We start from the raw sequence: 20,819 nt of genomic DNA on the forward strand, positions 1-20,819 counted from the left end.
ATACTAGTAGGTGTCTCCAAGTATCTGGGCAGCATTATGCTTTCTGGACCAGAAGCATACATTTTTAATGGACAGCTTTGAAAGTGTCCAGTACCACCTCATTTTTTATTAACCACTTGCCTAACGGGACACAGCGATCACTGATAGTGCCGGGTGTGCACCGCTGGGGGCATGCCAGAGACATGTTCTGGGAGGGCGTCATATGACACCCTCCCAGAACTGGACAACCACGTTGTAGCTGTCATTCAGCTATAACACGATGTAAAGTGGTTAAACAAAAACTCAGACAAAATCAATTATTTATTTTTTAAACACACAAATTGGAAAAAAATGCAACATTTGATTTGAAAATGTCACAAAAATATCCAGATGTAAATTCCTAGAATTGTGTTACAGCTTTTACATATTTTTTTTTTTTGGCAGACATGTGACTTTACCACAAATGTATCTATTTATGTGTCCAAAATACTTGTATGTAGGCTTCAGCTATGAATTTAAAACCAAAGGTTTTATTTATGTAGGCTTCAGCTATGAATTTAAAACTAAAGGTTTTTTTTCGATTTTGGATAGTGTAGCCAGTCAGTTTTTTTTTGCCATCTGTGTCCCATTGGGAAAACTTACCTTCACTTCCTGTCCCAGAGCCAAAATAGGAAGTGAGATGAAATTACTGCAAATTAAGGGAATTGATTGGGACTGCCCAGATCACAAAACTAGTGTCCCCTTTGGAAGATTTCCCCTCTATTACTTTTCTTGGGGCAATCCAAAGTTTGGGATTTTCTTTTCCTTTCACTTTTGATGAGAAAGGCAAATGGGACAAATAGAGAGGGTGAATGTTCCTAATGGGGACTCAGACACCAATAAAGACCTGGCAGGTGTTCTAACCACTCTCTATTCTATCTAAAACAAAAAAAAAAAAAAGTAATACTTTAACATCTTTTCTCATGCTATGATTTAAAACCTGAAACCATGTTCTTCAATAGCAGTAATACGTTTCAGGATGGCAGTATTTTTACTATAAAGCTAAGATCAACAAAACAGGGACATGAACTCAAACTAATAGGAGTAAATTTCAAAACTAACTATAAAAGGTATTATTTTTACCAAAAGAGTAGTTGAAGCTTGGAACAGACCTCCAGAAAAGGTAGAGAGTAATTGTATTACTGAATTTAAAAATGCTTTGAACAACTATAGATCTACATTCAGACAAAAAACCCACAACAACAAAAAAACAAAACAAAATGGGGCAGACTCGATCGAGCACATTGCCTTTTTCTGCCATGACTCTTCGATGTTCCCATGTTTCTTAAATAGTGCTGCCAAACATTCAAACTCAATTACAAGTATTTCTTTCTCTGTTAACCGGAGTATAAGTTATAAGGAGCAGACTTTGTTGGGTTAGTTGTTTTTTGCTCCTGGCTTTTTGCATTTTGAAAACAAAATATCAGCAGCACTGGTTTAGCCATGGAGTTTATAATGTGAAACTGAACTTTTTTTTAATTGCATATGTAGTCAAATACATTTGTACTTTTATATCCAATTGCCCCTACCATTTCATTAAGTTTGTGTTTAGTATATGATATCGGCCTTTAAAAAACTGGGTTTTCTTTTGGTTTCTACCATTTCATTTCCAATAAGCACTGAAATGCTTGCTCTTATCTCCCTACTTGTAAATAGCCTTTCCTTTCTCTCCAACCCACTGATTTTGCTGTACATTTCTTCACTATATAATGCTATTTTGTTATGTATTGTGCATGATATCTTTAGAAAGTAAGGACAGTGCAGACACTTTTGGTGTTCAATTTGGCAAAAGTAGGGTAAAAAAAAAAGCGAGATTCAAATGTAACTTCTAATATGATCAGTGGGACACAAAATAGGCTTGTTTTTGTGAATGTGGTATCTTTTTTTTTTTTTATTAGGGTAGTATTATTGAGAGAATAAATTAAAAATGTTCAACCTCTTCTACCTTTGAGGATTTCTTATCCCATTTCCTTCCGTGACTGGCATGTGCTAAAGTAACAAAGAAAATGTTTTAATTTATTAATTTTTTATTCTCATTTTGATGTTGATTGTTAGTATACCATCACTATGAGATCAGGTGTGAATGAGATCGTCTTTGTTATTTATTTAATTATTATCATTTTATTGCCTGTACCACTATATAAGGTGCTTATTCTGCAAATCCCATATGACCCAGTGTTTCCTTCTGCTTTTTAATTAGTGTTGATATAATGGGGGTTTTCTAGGCTTTTTTTGTTAGCCAATTTGAGTCTTTTTAAATATATGATTTTGATATGTTTGATTATCTGTATTACATATAGTGTATTTTGCTTCTTTTTTTTTTTATGAGGAGACAACTGAAGTGGCTATAACATAAAGTTACAGTATTATTGTTCTTGCTTACACAGTAAATGAGAAAAGAGCATACTGGACGTAAAACATGTTTTATGGATTTATCTATAATTTAAAAAAGGAGTGGATTGGATCAGGTAAGGAGAGATTTTCCCCAGAGCTTAGTTAATGGGGTGAAGTTTTGCTGATTGCCAAATCCAGTTGTGTGCAAGCAAAAATGCTGTTTTTTTTTATCTTGTTTGTAATTAGGTATTTTTTGTCTAATTTGCCGCATTCACAAAACTCTGGTCAAAATTCCCTTGCAAAGTTGCCTTAGTAAGTCAACCCTACCCTATTTGGTTGGTAGACTTGCAATTAGATGAGGAGATCAGCACAACTACATATAATATTATAAAGCATATAAAGGAGTTTTTTTAAGACTTTATTAGATTTTTTTATTGAGCTGATTAGTTTAATATGTGTTCACAGCATTTCTCTTTGTAAAGCATATGTTCACTTTGAAAAATAATGTTGTTAAATTTGAATATTCAACCATGTGCAAGTATAATTCCTGTTCAGGTGTGGACTGACCATTTGGAAACTTGGGCACTGCCCGAGGGCCCGGGGTCAGTAGGGGGCCCCATGAGATGCCCCTGGTACCTTTTTCATAGGCTTTTTTGAGTTTGGGCAAGGACACAGGGGCCCCATGATCCCATATTGCCCGGGGGCCTCATAAGTTGTCAGTCCGCCCCTGTTCCTGTTTGTTTTAAATCTACCTTACACAAGATTGGGAATTCAAAGTGAACACCACTTCACCTTAATCACTAATATTCACTTTGCAATGTAACCATTCACTTTACTACGTAAACAACTCATTTAGTAATTCAAACCCAAGTGTCCTGTGTCTACTAGTTTGGTATTTTTATAACGATTGTTGACTGAAACTCTTGGTATTAGAGTGATTATCCTGTGAAAGCCATCCAGTCTTCAGTATCAAATGCTTAGTTGGTATAAGACAGCCTGTTTTTTTTTTACTAAATCTGGAGAGTGCAAAATCAGACTCACTTCTTCATAGAAACCAATCAGCTTCCAGGTTTTATTGCCAAAGCTTAATTGAACAAGCTGAGGTTAGAAGCTGATTGGTTTCTATGCAGAAGCAAGCCTGATTTTGCACTCTCAAGCTTTCGTAAATATATCTCTCCTTGTCTTTGTCACAATGCATTTGGGTCAGTTTTGTTATTTTCTATGTTCCTAAGTCTCTATGCTTTTTATATATATATATATATATATATATATATATATATATATATATATATATATATATATTTTTTTTTTATTTATTTATATATTTATTTATTTATTTTTTTAAAATCAAAATACACATTTCATATAAAGTGCACCCATAACACTGGTGCCATAGACCATTGAGTGCTGAAAATGACCATTTGAAAATGACATTAACATGTTGAATTTCGGGCACAAAAACATTAATTAAATTATTTACATTTTTAATTTATTCTTCAATAGTCACAAAAGATATAAATTCACTTTGTGCATGCCAAATATGTTTGCAAAGCCAGATATTACCTTGTAAAACTAACAGCGACATCATCATCACTCTACTGAGGACAGAGCTATGACTTAGACACAGTAGGTACTCCCTCTACCTGGTGTCTGCAGAAACTGCAGGGGTTGGGATTCAAGACCATCCAGTCACTCTGCACAAGAAGAGAAAACAGCAGTGCCAAGTCTTTATTACAGAAAACATTTGCACAAAGATAAAATGGATTACTGTACAAATATGAAATAAAAACACAAAGGAGATTAGGGTTCCAGTAAGAATACACATGCCTTTTGCACATTGTTTAGACAATATGTGTTTATCCCAGATCTCAGCTGTAAAACAGATATGAAATTTTAGTGATTTGGTGAAGATGTACTTTAATACTAAAAAAAGCAAAACATTTACCTTTGTCAAGTGTGTTGAAGAATTCATTCAAGGTTGGATGGTTTGTATTGTTTCTTATTGACTGGAAAAAGGTACTTTGAGTACCCAAGCCTTGACTTTAATATACTATGCCACTTAGCAGTCAGTATTAGAGAGCAATACCAAAATAGACCATGCAGGCAAATCAGCTCTTCACCAGCTGTTGTGTTTTCTGTTTTGCTTACGCTAGATACTTCATGCTCCATATTCTCTGAAAAAATAGGATGTGAATTGATTTGCACATTATCTAAGCAATGAAGACATCGAATTATTCCTGACATCCTCTATTCTCGTTTTTGATTTGTAGGCCAGCTATGCTCTGCAGCTGAAGCAAATTACATCAACAGAAATGCTGATGTGACCACAAGTTGACAAAGGACATGATTTCTGCGAAAAGAAAAGAAACTGCAGTTTATGAAATGCTATGTAATAATGTTGTTTAACCCACAGATTCTGCATCTTAAGTATATTTTATTTCCAATCTTCTCATCATTTCATTGTTAAAAGACTTCGAGAAGTGGAAATAGAATAAAAGCTACGGAATTAAAAATTGTTCTAAACCCTTTAATAGCTCAGCTGCAAGCCCCATTGTTTATCTAATTCATTGTGTGATTGAACCGATTCATGTGACTGTCTTAATTTAGCTTCCTAGTTCACAATCTATATTTTGAAAGTTTTTTCCTCTGAAGAAGAAAAGTAACAAAACATGAAAATGGGTAGAAAGCTTTTTTAACTCTTTTTCTTTGCCTGGACAGATAAAAATGTCCATTAGAGAACTTTACAAAGGGTTTCTTTGTGGATAGTTCAAGGTGACTGTAGATTAATTAAGCATGAATTTGTGTTTCCCACCACAGAACTGTAGCTCTGGTCCAGAAGTAGTTTCACCTGCTGGGGATTTCCTATAGATGGCACTAATTGGGATGAGTGAACATTTTGAAATTTGCTTTGCCAGCAATTGATCCAATCTGTTCCCATAATAAGGTCTGGGTCTGCTGTTATTTTTCTGATGATGTCTTTCTTCAATTTTATTCCTATTTTTAACATTTCATACAGAATAGAAGATTTGGAAATCAAATCCAATATTCTGTGAAATTACATATATACAAGTAACCATATTGGTATTGGTTAATCATTCCAATACCTCACTTGGAAATATTAGTAACAACAGAAGCTGTGTTGTGCATATGCTTCCAAATTACTCATACCACCTTTTTGTGCACTGGTGGTATGGAAAAGCTCGGGGGCCATCATGGTGCCTTGCGAAATGTGACTTACATGCTTGTAGCCATGTTTCATGAGTGTCACAAGACTGAAGGGTGTGATCTCAGTTGTGAGGTGGCATGGAATCCCCCAGGGTGCAGATTCTAAGGGCCAGCTGGTGTCTTGCCAGGGACCACCCTCAATGAAGTTTGGCCGTGTTGACCACCAGGTTCACCCTGCCTAAACATATGGAGACCCCCACAAACTAAAGGTTGACAGCACAGAAGTTTTCAGGTAGTTTTAGAGAATATGGGAATCTTGCCTTGTGGATGAAATTAATCCAAAAAACAGCCCAAAGGTCAGAGCAGACAGCAGACAAGTGAATCAAAAGGGAATAGCCAAATTCAGTACATGAGATGTCAGTCCAAATTGACAGGAAGGAATTGGAAGGCAAACAGTAATGTTGGCAGGTTGGATGCTGTTAGGAAGATTTTTTACCCTGTAAGAGGCATGCACTGATATCATCATTGGCCAACAGCATTGACCAAGAATTCCTGCAGGCCAGGGATGAAGGGAAGCCTTGAAGTGTGGAACAAGAAGGGTAAGTGACAATAGGGGAATGTATGTAATTTAATTAGTTACATGTAATATGTTTCTTTATTTCAGTAAAGAGAAAGAGATAAAGAGAGATACAGTAGATATACTAAATATAAACGGGAAACTTAAACCATAGGGTTTTAGTTTTGGATAGAGTGGGGAAATTTGAAAATGTTTTTCAGTGGCTCCTCTGTCTGTGATGTCCTTTTCCTGTGACATCCAGATAAAAACCAGCGGGTGTGTTTGACAGTGGGGCATGAAGGCAAAGACAACACAGTGGCAGCAAGTGGCAGCACTTCTGCCTAGCAGCGCTAGGGTTGTTGGTTTGAATCCCAACTACGACACTACATGCATGTAGTAAAGACCTGCATAAATTGACAGCACTATAAAAGTACCTGTAACAAACTAATAACCATTCTATGCTCTGCTTAAAGTTTTTTTTGTTTTTTTGGTCTACATCCCCTGAAAGAAACATAGAAGAAATCTTCACTTCAAGAGGCTCTAAATCTTCCCCACGCTATCCTAAGCAAAATTAACATGTTTAGTATAGAGTTGGACTTTCAAAGTGGTTGAACAATGTTGGACATTGTTCTTTTCTTCTACTATACAAATAAAATTGTTTAAAGACCTTATTTTCAATAATACTCAACTATGTGCCCCAAGCCAGTGGCATACTTAGGAGGGTGTAGGGGTGTGGGCCACACTGGATATCAGCACTATGTGGGTTCCGGATGGCCACCCAACATTTTTGCAGCTGTCAGATAGGCAGAAGTGACGCTCCTGGTTACATAGTTACATAGTTAGTCTGGCTGAAAAAAGACAAAAGTCCATCCAGTTCAAACATTAAAAAAAATGATCCCCTGAAAGGCAATTGGATATTCCCTGGATCAACTTTACCTATAAATGTTAGTATCCAGTTATATTCTGCGTATCTAAGAAAGAATCCAGGCCTTTTTTAAAGCAATCCACTGAGCTGGCCAGAACCAACTCTTGAGGGAGTCAATTCCACATTTTCACAGCTCTCACTGTGAGGAAACCTTTTCGTGTTTGGAGATTAAATTTCTTCTCCTCCAGATGTGCCCCCTTGTCCTCTGTGATGACCTCAGGGTGAACAGCTCTACACCGGCTCCGGGAGCGTGCAGCATGGCGATCGGTGGTGTGCTGTGTCCCTACGACACAGCGGATCACCGATCGATGGAAAGAGCCGAAGATTTTGGCTCGGTCATGTGATCAGCTGTGTCCAATCACAGCTGATCGCATGTAAACAGGGAAATGCCAGTTATCGGCATTGCTCTCCACTCGAGCTGTCACGCTGTTAGCTCGAGAGGAAAGGACAGCCGGTAATCAGCATTCCTCGGAGGGGACATGTACACTGATCATCAGGGCACTGATGATCAGTGTGCACTGATGATCAGTGTAGCCCCAGCAGTGCCACCTGTCAGTGTCCATCAATGGCAGCTGTCAGTGCTCATCAATGCCACCTGCCAGTGCCCATCAGTGCCACATCAATGCCACATATCAGTGCCTACCAGTGCACATGAATGCCACATATCAGTGCCAGTCAGTGCCGCCTCTCAGTGCCAGTCAGTGCCGCCTATCAGTGCTGCCTATCAGTGACACCTAACAGTGCCAGTCAGTGCCACCTAACAGTGCCACCTATCAGTGCCAGTCAGTGCCACCTATCAATGCCACCTATCAGTGCCACCTATTAGTGCCATATATGAGTGCTGCCTTTCAGTGCCCATCAGTGATGCTTGTCAATGCCCATCAGTGCCACCTACCAGTGCCTCCTCATCAGTGCCACCTATCAGTGCCCATCAGTGCAGCCTATCAGTGCCCATCACTGAAGCTTCATTATCGCACACCAGTGAAGGAGAAAAATCACTTATTTACAAAATTGTAAAACAAAAACTAAGAAAAAACTTTTTTTTTTCAAACTTTTCAGGTGTTTTTGGTTTGTTCAGCAAAAAATAAAAAACCCAGAGGTGATTAAATACCACCAAAAGAAAGCTCTATCTGTCTAAAAAAAAATGATAAAAATCTCATATGGGTACAGTGTTGCATGACCGAGCAATTGTCATTCAAAGTGCGACAGCGCTGAAAGCTGAAAATTGGCCTGGGCAGGAAGGTAATATAAGTGTCCTGTAGGCTAGTGATTAATCTCCTCTTCTCGAGAGAGAATGAATGCAGTTCCTCTAATCTTTCCTCATAGCTGAGCTCCTCCATGCCTCTTATCAGTTTGGTTGCTCTTCTCTGTACGTTCTCCAGTTCCCCAATGTTCTTTTTGTGAATTGGCGCCCAAAACGGAACTGCATATTCCAGATGAAGTCTTACTAATGATTTGTACAGGGGTAATATGATATCTCTCTCTCTGGAGTTTATACCTCTTTTAATACAAGAGAGGATTTTGCTCGCTTTACAGTAGAAACAGCAGCTTGGCATTGCATGCCATTATTAAGCTTGTGATCTACCAGAAATCCCAGATCCTTCTCCGCCATTGATTCCCCCAGTTGTACTCCCCCTAGCATGTATGATGCATGCATATTCTTAGCCCCCAAGTGCAAAACCTTACATTTATCAACATTAAACCTCAATTGCCGCATAGTTGCCCAATTGAACAGTGCATTGAGGTCGGCTTGTAAGTTGGAGACATCCTGTAAGGACGTTATTCTTCTGCACAGCTTGGTGTCATCTGCAAAGACTGAAATTGTATTTTTTAATCCCAGACCCTGTATTGTTTATAAATATATTAAAAAGTAAGGGTCCCAACACTGAACCTTGGGGTACACCACTGACAACCCTAGACCATTCAGAGTATGAATCATTACCCACTACACTTTGAATACGATCTTTTAGCTAGTTTTCTATCCATTTACATACAGATTTTTCCAAGCCCATAGACTTTACCTTACACATTAGCCGTGTGTGGGGAACTGTATACCAAGTATACCACATCCACCGTCACCCCCCTGTCCAAGGTTTTGCTCACCCCTCATAAAAAGAAATCAGATTTGTTTGACAACTTCTGTCTTTCATGAATCCATGCTGTCTATTGCTTAAAATATTTGTTTCCAGCAGGAACTCATATAATATATGTGATCTTTTATTAAACTCTCCAGTATCTTCCCAACTATAGAAGTTAAACTAACAGGTCTATAATTACTTTTTAAAGATTTTGACCCCTTTTTAAATATTGGCACCACATTGGCCTTACGCCAATCCAGTGGTACTATGCCAGTCATTAAAGAGTCCCTAAAAATTAGAAACAATGGCTTTGAAATGACAGAGCTCAATTCTTTAAGGACCCTTGGGTGTATGCCATTCGGTGCAGGTGCTTCATTCACCTTTATTCTGTCTAAATATTATTGGATCATATCAATTGTGAGCCAATGTGGATCATCTGGAGCTGTGTCAATACCATGCCCATTATGAACAAGAGCTCCCCCATGCTCCTTTGTATACACAGAGCTGAAGAAGGTATTTAATACATTTGCCTTCTCTTTGTCCCCAGTCACCCACTCTAGATTATTTTGTAAAGGGCCTACATGCTCAGAACGGACCTTTTTACTATTAATATATTTGAAGAATTTTTTGGGGTTGGTCTTGCTATCTTTTGCAATCTGTCGTTCATTTTCAATTTTTGCGGCCTTTATTTTCTCTTTTTGCATATTCTGTTATACTCTTTGTAATGTTTAAACGATGATAGCGTTCCTTCATTTTTATATTTAATAAAGGCTCTTTTCTTGTTATTTATAGCTTTTTTAACTTTGACTGTAAGGCACATAGGTTTGATTTTTAGCCTTTTAAACTTGTCGCCCATAGGAATATATTTTGCAATATGTTTTTGAAGAACTCCCATTTCTGTGTTGTGTTCATTGATACCAATATTCCCTCCCAGTCTAAGTCTAAGCGATCAGCCTTGGAAAATTAGCTCTCTTAAAACTGAGCATTTTATTTTTCCCTTATGTCCTTGCTTTTTACAGCTAACAATAAATGAAGTCATGTTATGGTCACTGCTACCCAGATGTTCTTTTATATGGACATTCGTAATAAGCTGTGCATGGTTTGAGATTACCAGGTCTAGCAGAGCATCATTCCTAGTTTGGGCCTCTATAAACTGTACCATAAAATTGTCCTGTAGTAGATTTAAAATGTTTGCCCTTTAACTGTTCCTGCAGTACCATTACTCCAGTCAATTTCCGGGTAGTTAAAATCCCTCATTATTATCACTGTCCCAGCCCTTGCAGCCCTTTCCATCTCTGCAAGAAGCTGAGTCTCCACCTCCTCATTAACACTGGGAGACCTATAACAAACTCCAATGATTACCTTTGTAGTACACACCCCCATTTGCAGTTCTACCCATAATGCTTCAGCCTCATCGCACTCTCCATCAACTAGGTCCTCTTTTACACTCGCTCTAAGATCACGTCTCACATAGAGACAGACACCACCACCTTTCCTATTTACCCTATCTCTCCAAAAGAGAAAGAGCCAGGAATATTAATAGCCCAGTCATGAGAAGAATGAAGCCAAGATTCAGCAATACCCATTAAATCATAGTTCTCTTCATGTATCAAAGCTTCCAACTCACCTATTTTGCTTGGCAGACTTCTGGCATTGGTGAACAAACACTTTAATTAATTGACACCTTGTTGGTTGTTAGGGAATCACCAACCACTGGCATCCCAAAAACTAGAGACTCATCTCTGCCCTGCTCATCTGCTCATTCAGCTGTATAGTACATACTAACCCTACTCATTCACACAACTAAAATGTAAATAGAAAAACCACACACACACACAGTTTTTTACTTTAATTAAAAAAAAAAAAAGAAAAATGTCCCTTAATTTTAATGCATCATCAATCATGTCATCTAGTAATGCAGATCCATGTCAATCACAATACCCCACGACTGCTAACCCACCAAAAGGAAAGAACATGTCACCCATAGACACATTTGAACTTGTCACTTAATATGCGACAAAGTACTTCTCTGGGTTTTCACTGTTAAAGTAAACTAAGGAGTGGGTTCTAATGGATCACGTCACTGACCAAATATAGACATAACCATATCTGGTCAATGACATCAAAGGGTCCGATATATATACACATCCTCAACAGGAAGTAGTTATACCAGGATCATGGCTACAGCTGCAGGCATGATCCTGGTGTAATTTTTTTCATCTGGCTATGGGCTTTGTGATAAAAGTGATCTCGGAGACTCTACAGACCTCCTGTTTAGCTCTAAACTGGTAACCTTTTACTGGTAAAGCTTTTAAAGCGTCACCTATGAATAATTTATTCTATCACAGTTTGTCACCATTCCAGGATGTGTGTAATTTTAAAGCATGACATGTTAAGTATCTATTTACTCGGCATAACATCATATTTTATCATTTAATAAAAACTGGGTATAAAATTGTGTATTATATTATGTATTTGTGCACTAAAACTTATTAAAGTGTATTTTTTTCCTGAAAATTTACGTTCAGGAAAAAAATACAGTTCCTCAAATATCGTGTGACAAAAAAAATTGCAACTATCACCATTTTATTCTGAAGGGCCTTTGCTTGCAGAAAATATACAGTTTAATGTTTGGGGGTTTAAAATCATTTTCTTCAACAAAAAAATGCAGATTTTTACATGTATGTGAGAAATGCCAGAATTGTCCTGGGAGCAAGAGGTATAGTGTTATGCTATATTCTCTCTTGGTGAATATTATTTAACTCTTGAATGTTCTTACGGTTTTTTTCTTGGATCGAATGTTAAGGCATGTCGCATTCACCCGGGTAAGACAACAAATAGAAACTAACATTATACATTATGGATATTTTTCATTACATTTACGTGAATGATGAAAAAATATTTTGTAGTTAGACCCCTAAGTTTGTTACTAAACTGGTAAGCTGCAATATATTATTTTTTTTTTTTATGTCTGAGTTTAGATACACTTTAATCTATTTTACCACCAGAGGCCCAGCACTCCCAGGCCCCTGGCATCAAAAACCAATGTACAGCTCTATTGTATATATTAGCTTTACACACATTGAAACAATGTCCTTTCTTACAACTGGTGAGAACTTTTAAAACATTATTTCTTAATTGAAATGGCTGTCTCATGGAACTTACAGGCTCATTTATCATATCACTGGAAATTGACTTCATTACTACAAATGGCACAATTTGCATCAAATCCCATAGGCTGAGGTATATCGATGGTTATGTCTAATACGTTCTGTGCTGAATTCCCATTGCACTGTTGGTACTGAAGCATGTCTATATGTATCATATATTTGTGAGATCCAGTGGTAATTGTACTGAGCATGAAAAGTCAGTCCCCAGCAGCTGTGACAGTTTACAGCTGACAGTATATTTGATGGTAAGTTGGATCTAGTGATATGCATACAATGCATGTAGTTGCAAGCTATGTCCTAAATTCACATGATTCTCTTTGAATAAGCTTAGGAGCTGTCACGGGCTGACAACTAACATGGTACATCAATATTTCTGTCAAAATCTATCTCCAAAAACATAACTATATCACTCTTATTTCTGAGTTTTGTATTTTTGTCTACGGTAATTGACACTTTTAGATACTTGCAAGCAAAAGTGTGCCCATTCTGAGCAGGGAATGGATCAGGATGATGAATAATATCCAGGAGAGTGTATTTAATGCAGAGCAGTGTTTACTGTATATTGTGACAGCGCTAGGCCCTGCCACTGTGAGAAGGAAGGTACGAAGCTCCAGCACATTTCTGAAAGGAGAAAGCTTTCTGGTTCACACTGTCACTTTGCACAAGAATCACATTGCATTCCTGTTCAAATCACATGTGATTCTCTAGGCTGAATTTTGAGCCCATTCATTTAGTACCGCTCAAATCACACTGCATTCACATAGAAAAGGTGCAGGCACCTTTTTGTTGCCACACTGGAATTGGATCACATAGCTGTTCACACCTATGCCATCCGATTCAGGAAATCACGTTGTGTTGTGCAACCTGTTTTTAGGGTGCCGTTAACTTAACATTACCAACCGCAGCAGATTACATGAACAGAGTGCGGTTGTGATGCGGTACGAGAAATGCACAGGAATCACTGCAAATGCCGCACTGCATCAGTGTTAACCTGGGCTAAAGATTTTTCTGGGTTTTGTAATCCCAGATGGGGGCCTGGAGTTTGAGAATTCCAAAGTCTCTTGGGTGGGATGGAACCTTTAATCTAGTTCTTACCAGGGACCTGCACACTGTGTGAATACACAGGTGCACAGCTTTGTTATTAGCCTCATCAGAGTTACTGCAGTTTTAATTGCTGTCATGTGTGTGAAAAGTGTGAGAACCCAGGGTGCTGTGAGAACCCTATCTGGAGGCCAGGAGTAGGCCCATACAACAAAGTGTTGTGATGAAAAGGTTGACTGAAAAAAAAAAAAGGAAGCCAACTACGGGCTTCCAATAATCTCCCTCCCTTTCCTCCTAATCTTCCCCACTTTATCTCTAGTGCGTTTTCCTTTTGGGGGCCACCTGCCAACTCTCATTTTCTGATCCCCTATTCTCTTTTGCCCCCTCCTCCCATCCTGGGATATCTGTTATCTGTATATCAAGTCTCTCACAAAAGTCTCTCAAGTCTTCCGGAAATCTCAGTCTTGTAGAAAGACTGTCTATCCATCCATCTGATTAGGCATGCTGGAAACCCCCAACTGTATTGTACATTTTGTTTTCTCATCTGTTCCAGTAATTGTTTCAGCGTTCTCCTTCTGGCCAATGTTTCTGATGATATATCAGCAAAAATTTGTAAATTTGCTGCTCCATATTTTATTACTGGTCTTCCATTTGTCTTCTTCCATAGCTCCACTTTATCTTTAAAATGATGGAATCGTACAATCACATCTCTAGGATTTCCTCTTCTGCTTCCTTGGGATCTTTCTATTCTGTGTACTCTGTCGATCCTCAGATGCTCCGTTGCTGATCGGTCCATTATTGTGTTAAATATGTTCACCATTATCTCCATAAAATCTTCTCCTTGCAAGGTATCAGGTAAACCCTGTATCCTCAGGTTACATCTTCTATCTCTGTTCTCCTGATCTTCCAGCTTATATAGCAGATTCTTTGATTCTTTCTCATTTTCCCATCTGTTTTTCCAACTTTGTTATTACTTGGGCATGTTTATCCAATTTCCCCTCAGTCTCCTATACTTGTGACAAAACTTGCCCCAGATCTTTATGTATTATCGCCATCTCCAGTTTTATGGAGGTTTTCAATCTCATAAACATGTTTTCTACTGTATATCGGATTTAGTAAGCATCTGTGAGGTCCTCTCTTGCTCTTCGGGGTTCTCACTGACTGACTCATTCTCTATATCTTCTGCTTCTACATTTTGACTGTTATTAGATACTCCCATTGACACTCTGGAACGATCACCATTAGCATTTTCCATCTTCTGTCTTTCACTTACTCCTTGATGTCTCTCCGGGGTTTTTCTTGTGAGGGTATATATTTTTTGATAGAACTTGTTTGGGATGTCTTTGGCCCTCCCCCCTTTGCCGCTTTACGTTTCATATTAATATATTTTTCTAATTTTCTCCAGCAAAGGGTTCCTTCCACTGAACAAATTGGGGTTAAGGCCTTCCGATGGTGGTGTTCCTTGAAAATTTTCTTTTCCTTCTTTCCCCCCGCACAATTTCATCACGTCTGTTCCTTCTGGGCCTCTTGGGTGATCCCCCTTATTAAGCTTTAAATAGTACAAGTCCGATTTGTAAATTTTAACTCACCATCCTTAGTAGCATCCTTGCACATACATCTAGATATGCGGCCCAGGGTTTGGGAATGCAGTCAGGATGCGCATATGTGATCAGAGCTCCACCCTAGCTTGGAATCGATGGTGGGATTAGGACCACAGATGATTCAAAGGCAAATTAAGAGCCCAGGGGGAGTAGAGGGGATATGGGGTGGGTGGCAGAGAGGGAGGGAAGGGAAGGGAGAATAATGTAGGGGATAGCCCCCTGCTCCTTCGAATGGATGATGGTACTTTCATTGGGAAGAATTTAGGTGGAGGGAAAAAGGAGAGGAAGAAGGAAAGGAGGAGGGGAAAAAAAATAAAAAAATATATATATATATATATATATAACATGGAAAATGGAGGAGGTTAGATTTATGACCTATAATGTTACAGGGCTAAATAGTCAGGAGAAAAGGCATAAGATCCTTAGAGAGTTAAAACAACGATTGATTGCAATAGCATTTTTACAGGAGACTCATTTATTACAGGAAACAAATGTGAAGTTATACTCCAGACATGATCCAACCTGGTATTATGCAGATTCACCAACTAAGCGTGCTAAAGGAGTGGCAATTGGTATAGCTAAAAATTTAAGACTTAAGTTGGAAGAAATATTGGAGGATCCTGAGGGGTGTTTTGTGTTCCTGAAGGGCAGATTACAGGAAATAGTACACTGGCAAATATTTACTGCCCTAGTAGAAATCCAATGGCCTATCTGAAGAAAATATTGGGAAGGCTCCTGGATTTTAAAGTGGGCAAATTAATTGTGGCAGGGGATATTAACTTCTGCATGGATTCTCAGATTGACATGACACCACACGTGCAAAGAGAGGGAGGTAGATGTCTGAAAGCTATGCAAAGAATGTTATATCAGTGTCAAGTTATAGATGTTCGGAGAATGAAGCATCCTAGAGATGGAGACTATAAATTCTACTCTCCAGCACATGCAACGTATTCTAGATTAGATTATATATTGTTGGAACATAGACTCTTGGAGTCGTTGGTTAAAGTAAATATAGAAGTTACAACAATATCGAGCCATGCATCTGTCACAATGAAGCTATCATGGGGGAGAGAGCAGAATAAGATAAATATGTGGAAATTAAACGAGATGTTTCTTCAGGATCAGGAGACGGAAGTGAGAATAAAAAAAAGAAATAGAACAATATTTTGAAAGAAATAAGACCGAAGGAGTTTCAATGACCATGGTGTGGGAGGCACATAAGGCATATATAAGGAATTCTGATAGCAACTGGGGTAAAAGAAAAAAAGGAACAGCAAAAGAAAATTAATGCGCTATTAAGGGAATTATATGAACAAGAACAGTTACACAAAAAGAGAATAGCAAAAGACATACAACAGAAAATAATAAATAAGAGAGAGGAATTATCTAATCTAATGGAGGCAGAAATAAGGAGAACATTCATAATTATGGCAAGAGAGAGATATCAGTGGGGGAATAAACCTGGTAAATATTTAATGAGAGCACAGAGAAATAAGAAATCAAGGAACTATATAGAGAAAATCAAGGATGATAAAGGAGAATTGGTTTACTCAACCACTGATATCGCTAATGTATTTAAAAAATATTATAGCAAATTATATGATGTAAACCCAAAACAGTTAAAAGGGGGGAAGAAGAAAGAACTAGAAAGAGACAGATATACAGTACTTAAGAGAGACATGACTAAGATATTGGGAGAAGAACAGTTACCATGGCTAGAAAGACCGATAAATCCAGGAGGCACTGAAGGGTATAGTTGCAGGGAGGAGCCCCTGGCTAGACAAGTACATTGTGTGATACTATAAAAATTTTAAAGAACAGCTAATCCCCAAACTGAGTGTATATATGAATTAGGAGATGGGATGGAAATAATGGAGGAGTCATTGAAAGCATATATTGCAATAATACACATAGACCAAGTGGAATTTGTCCCCAGGAGGGAGGGAAGAGATAATGGATTAAGATCATTGTTCCTGTACTGATTTTATCAGTGGATGCAGAAAAGGCTTTTGATAGGGTAGAATAGGGCTTTATGTTAGATACATTGGAGGTTTGGGGAATCGGTCCCAAAATGAGACAGTGGATAGGAAAGCTTTACAGTCAACCCTCAGCAGGGGTAAAAGTCAATGGTTCATTATCAGAGTTCTTCAAGATGTATAACCAAACAAGACAGGGGTGTCCGCTCTCGCCACTGTTGTTTTTTTTATCCTTAGAACCTCTTTTGGCAACAGTAATAAATAGTATAGATGAGAAAGGGATACAGATAGGAGAGATAGAACATAAAGTGGCAACGTATGCTGATGATATGCTATTTTATGTGTTCAACCCTAGGTTGACATTACCCAATCTAATGAAAATAATGAAATAATATGGAGAGCTGTCAAATGTAAAAATTAATGCGGCAAAATCAGAGATTTTGAATGTTAATGTCATGATAACTGAAAAAAAAGTCTCCAAAGAGAATTTCCCTTTGCATGGAGAGAATTAAAATATTTGGGAATAAAACTGACCTCGTCCTTAAAAAACGTATATAAAATAAACTATATCCCATTAATAAATGAGATCAAGGAGGAGCTAAGGAGATTATCAGTAGGACCTCTTTCTTGGATAGGAAGAATAAACATGCTAAACATGATAATTGTCCCAAAAATTCTATATAAATTACATATGCTACCTATACAGCTTCCGGGAAACTATTTTAAAGTAATTAAAAAAATTATACTGAGGTTTATATGGGGGAATAAAAAAACAAGAATAAGCTATGAAGTGTTATGTAGAGATAAAGAGAATGGGGGTTTAAATGTGCCTGATTTTAAGAGATATCATTACTCAATGTTATTATCACGTATTTTTGCTGGACACACAATGCACTAGGGAAAAGTTCAGTAAATATAGAAAACACCTTAAGTGAGACACAATTGGACAGGATGGTGTGGTTGCCACATCAATATCATAAGTTAGCAGAAAGCACCAGTACTTATACACGAAATGTAATTAGGGTTTGGGAGTTAATTCACAAACAAATGGGTTGGGAGTCTAATTCTATGTTGATACCTTTTGTGGATGCAGATTTCTTCCCACCAGTGAAGGAAAATATCTTGGGTAAATGGATAAAAAAAGGGATTGCACAGTTAAAAGATTTTATGAATAGAGGAGAAATCTGCTCCTTTCAGGAGTTAAAAAAAAAAAAAGGAGGTGTTTGCTATGTTAGATGAGTGGCAATATTTTCAGTTAAGACATTTTGTTGCAACTCTCCCTAAGCCCTTAAGGTTAATTTGAGCAACTGTTTAGTGCAAGCAAGGCTGGAAAGCATGGTAATTCTCAAATTTATAAAATCCTTACTGCAATAACGGAAGTTACTCCCCCCCCCCCCCCCCGTATATGGAGAAATGGGAAAGGGAACTTGGAATATAAATTGGATGAGCAACAGAAAAATAAAATATTCAGACTAGCAACAAGCAGAAAAAATAACATGTGTTGGAGGGGATGTGGGTTTAAGGGCACAATGACATTTATATGGTGGGAATGCCCCAAAATTCAGTAGTACTTGGGAGAAATAATTCACCAAAATCAAGAGATAACTGGGAGATAAATGTCCCAAAAGATCTAGGCACATGTTTATTTCATACAACCAAGATTATAGTAGAAAAATATAAGAATTTGGTGATATTGCACCTAATAAATGCAGCAAAGAGATTAATACCCACATTCTGGCAGGAACAAGAGGTACCAAAAATGAAAGATTGGATAAGTAGGGTAGATTATGTGTATAGGATGGAGGAACTCTACCACATGGAAGAAGAAATATTGGAGAGATTTAGAGAAAGGTGGGAAAAATGGGATGAGTTTAAAAGATCAAATACATCTGTTGAAATGGGAGAAATACAGAAGGAGGAGTAGAAAGGTATAATTAAGTTGAGAAATGAGGGAGAGGTAGGAAAGGAAGAAGGAGAAGGGATTTCTGAGAGTACTTAAGAGGGAGGAGGAATGGGGGCTAAAGGAAAAAGAGTTGGGAGTGGGTAGAGATGGGGGTGGGAATGGGGGGTTACGGGGGATAGATTTATATGAAAATGTTTTCTTTTTTGAATATTATGATAATTTATTGATGTAAAATGGAAATGTTGAAAATTAATAAAATATTTATAATAAAAAAAGACACTGCACTCTTTACATTGTTACACTCAAAAACTGCCATGCACCCCACTACACTCAGCATATATACCTCAATCCGTTTAGCACATCAGTACAGAGACTGCATCATAGAACATATTGGAGTTTATTTACTAAAACTGGAGAGTGCAAAATCCAGAGCAGCTCTGCACAGAAACCCATCAGCTTCCATTTTTTTTTTACCAAAGCTTAATTGCTACCATACAGAGCTGCACCAGATTTTGTATTCAATACAACACAGCATGTACCCCCAGATTTACCCATGACATTGTATAATCACCTCAGGGGTCCCAGCAGTAGATGATTATGCTGTGGCTTCCAACTAGCAGTGAATGCAGCTAGATCTTTAGCTTCCAACCAGCAGCATTTATTTCACTATGCTTCTCACTGATGTAAATCTCTGCTTACTTCTCCAGTATTCTTTCCCTTTCTCTCCCAAGTCTGCTTGCAGTGCTGGGGAAGGACCCTGTGGCAGGTGCTAGAACATAGAACTTTCCAGTTTCAGTATCCAATGCCAGTAGGCTAGAGAGCTGGGCCCAGATGGAAAATAAGGTCCCTTAGAAAATATCTAGTTTACCTCCCATTCTAAAACCAGCCCCATTAGGGTCTTGCCCAGGGGGACTTTTCTAACCATGATTAAGGACACTTTGTTTACCTCTCATTATACCAATGGAAAGATGTCATTGTAACGTTATTAGCAATGAGAAATAGGCAACCTGATTGGATAAGGTGTTACTCTGCATGTATATCTTCTGTTCATTTCTTCTGTTCATAATTCATAATTAGATTGATACCCAAATAGGAGCAATGCATTTGGTTACAATGCTTTCTCCCAAGATTATCCACACTTGCATTCATGCAACTAAATAATGCCATAAGGTATTGTTTCCAGAGATTTAAGAATGTATTAACAAGCTGCCACATTTATATTTCAATGTTTTTTTTGGCTCCGCTCTTAGCAAGCATTTGTTCCTTTCAGTCCTACTAATCGTTTGGATGCTCTGCTGTGACATCAACTCTGGCTGCACCAAGATATTTTCTCCTTAAGATTGTTTTGCAGCAAATCTGGTAATTGATATTGCGCCCGTTTGCTGTTCATATGATGTACAGCCATTTGGTGAGTGCATTGGACTAGTTGTGGTGCAACATGTGGAGATTTATATTTAGTTTTAATTAGGTTCACTTTATTCACCTTTTTATATGCAACCTACTAGACTATATATGCTATTTTACTTTTGGGGAGCATTTGTCCCCCTGCTTCTAGTCTGGCCATCTACTTACCACTTCTTTCAAGGGATTAAGCTGGTCGCCATTTCCAAAGAGCCATTCCCTTTAAGGAGTTGTTTCAAAGAATTCCATCAACTGGGAAGGATGTGGTTGAGTTCAATTTGCTGCTTATATTTTGTGCAGCAACTCTCTCTGGTGATTGCATTTGAGTGGTGGTGGAACTCACTGAGGACTTTTTGGTGGAGAATTTGATGAAGACTTATATTTCACTGAATAGTGTTTATCACTAGATGAACTGTTGTTACTAGAATCTCTTTACTGGATGGACTCTTTGTATATGCATGCTTATGTTATGACACTTGTTTATATATTTTGAGTGCTGCATTTTTCTCATAATTAATTATATCACAAGGTTTAGGCATTTTTACTTTTAGTGAGAGCAGCTGATCTTTTTTCTACAAAGTGCTGATATTTTTAAATATTTTTTATTCTTGATAATGAATGAGTTAATGTGTATTAATTTGTATTTATGTA

This window comes from Staurois parvus, unplaced genomic scaffold, assembly GCF_062004578.1.
Source record: "Staurois parvus isolate SC_StPar_1 unplaced genomic scaffold, SC_StPar_1.0 ptg000229l, whole genome shotgun sequence".
Classification (NCBI taxonomy): Eukaryota; Metazoa; Chordata; class Amphibia; order Anura; family Ranidae; genus Staurois; species Staurois parvus.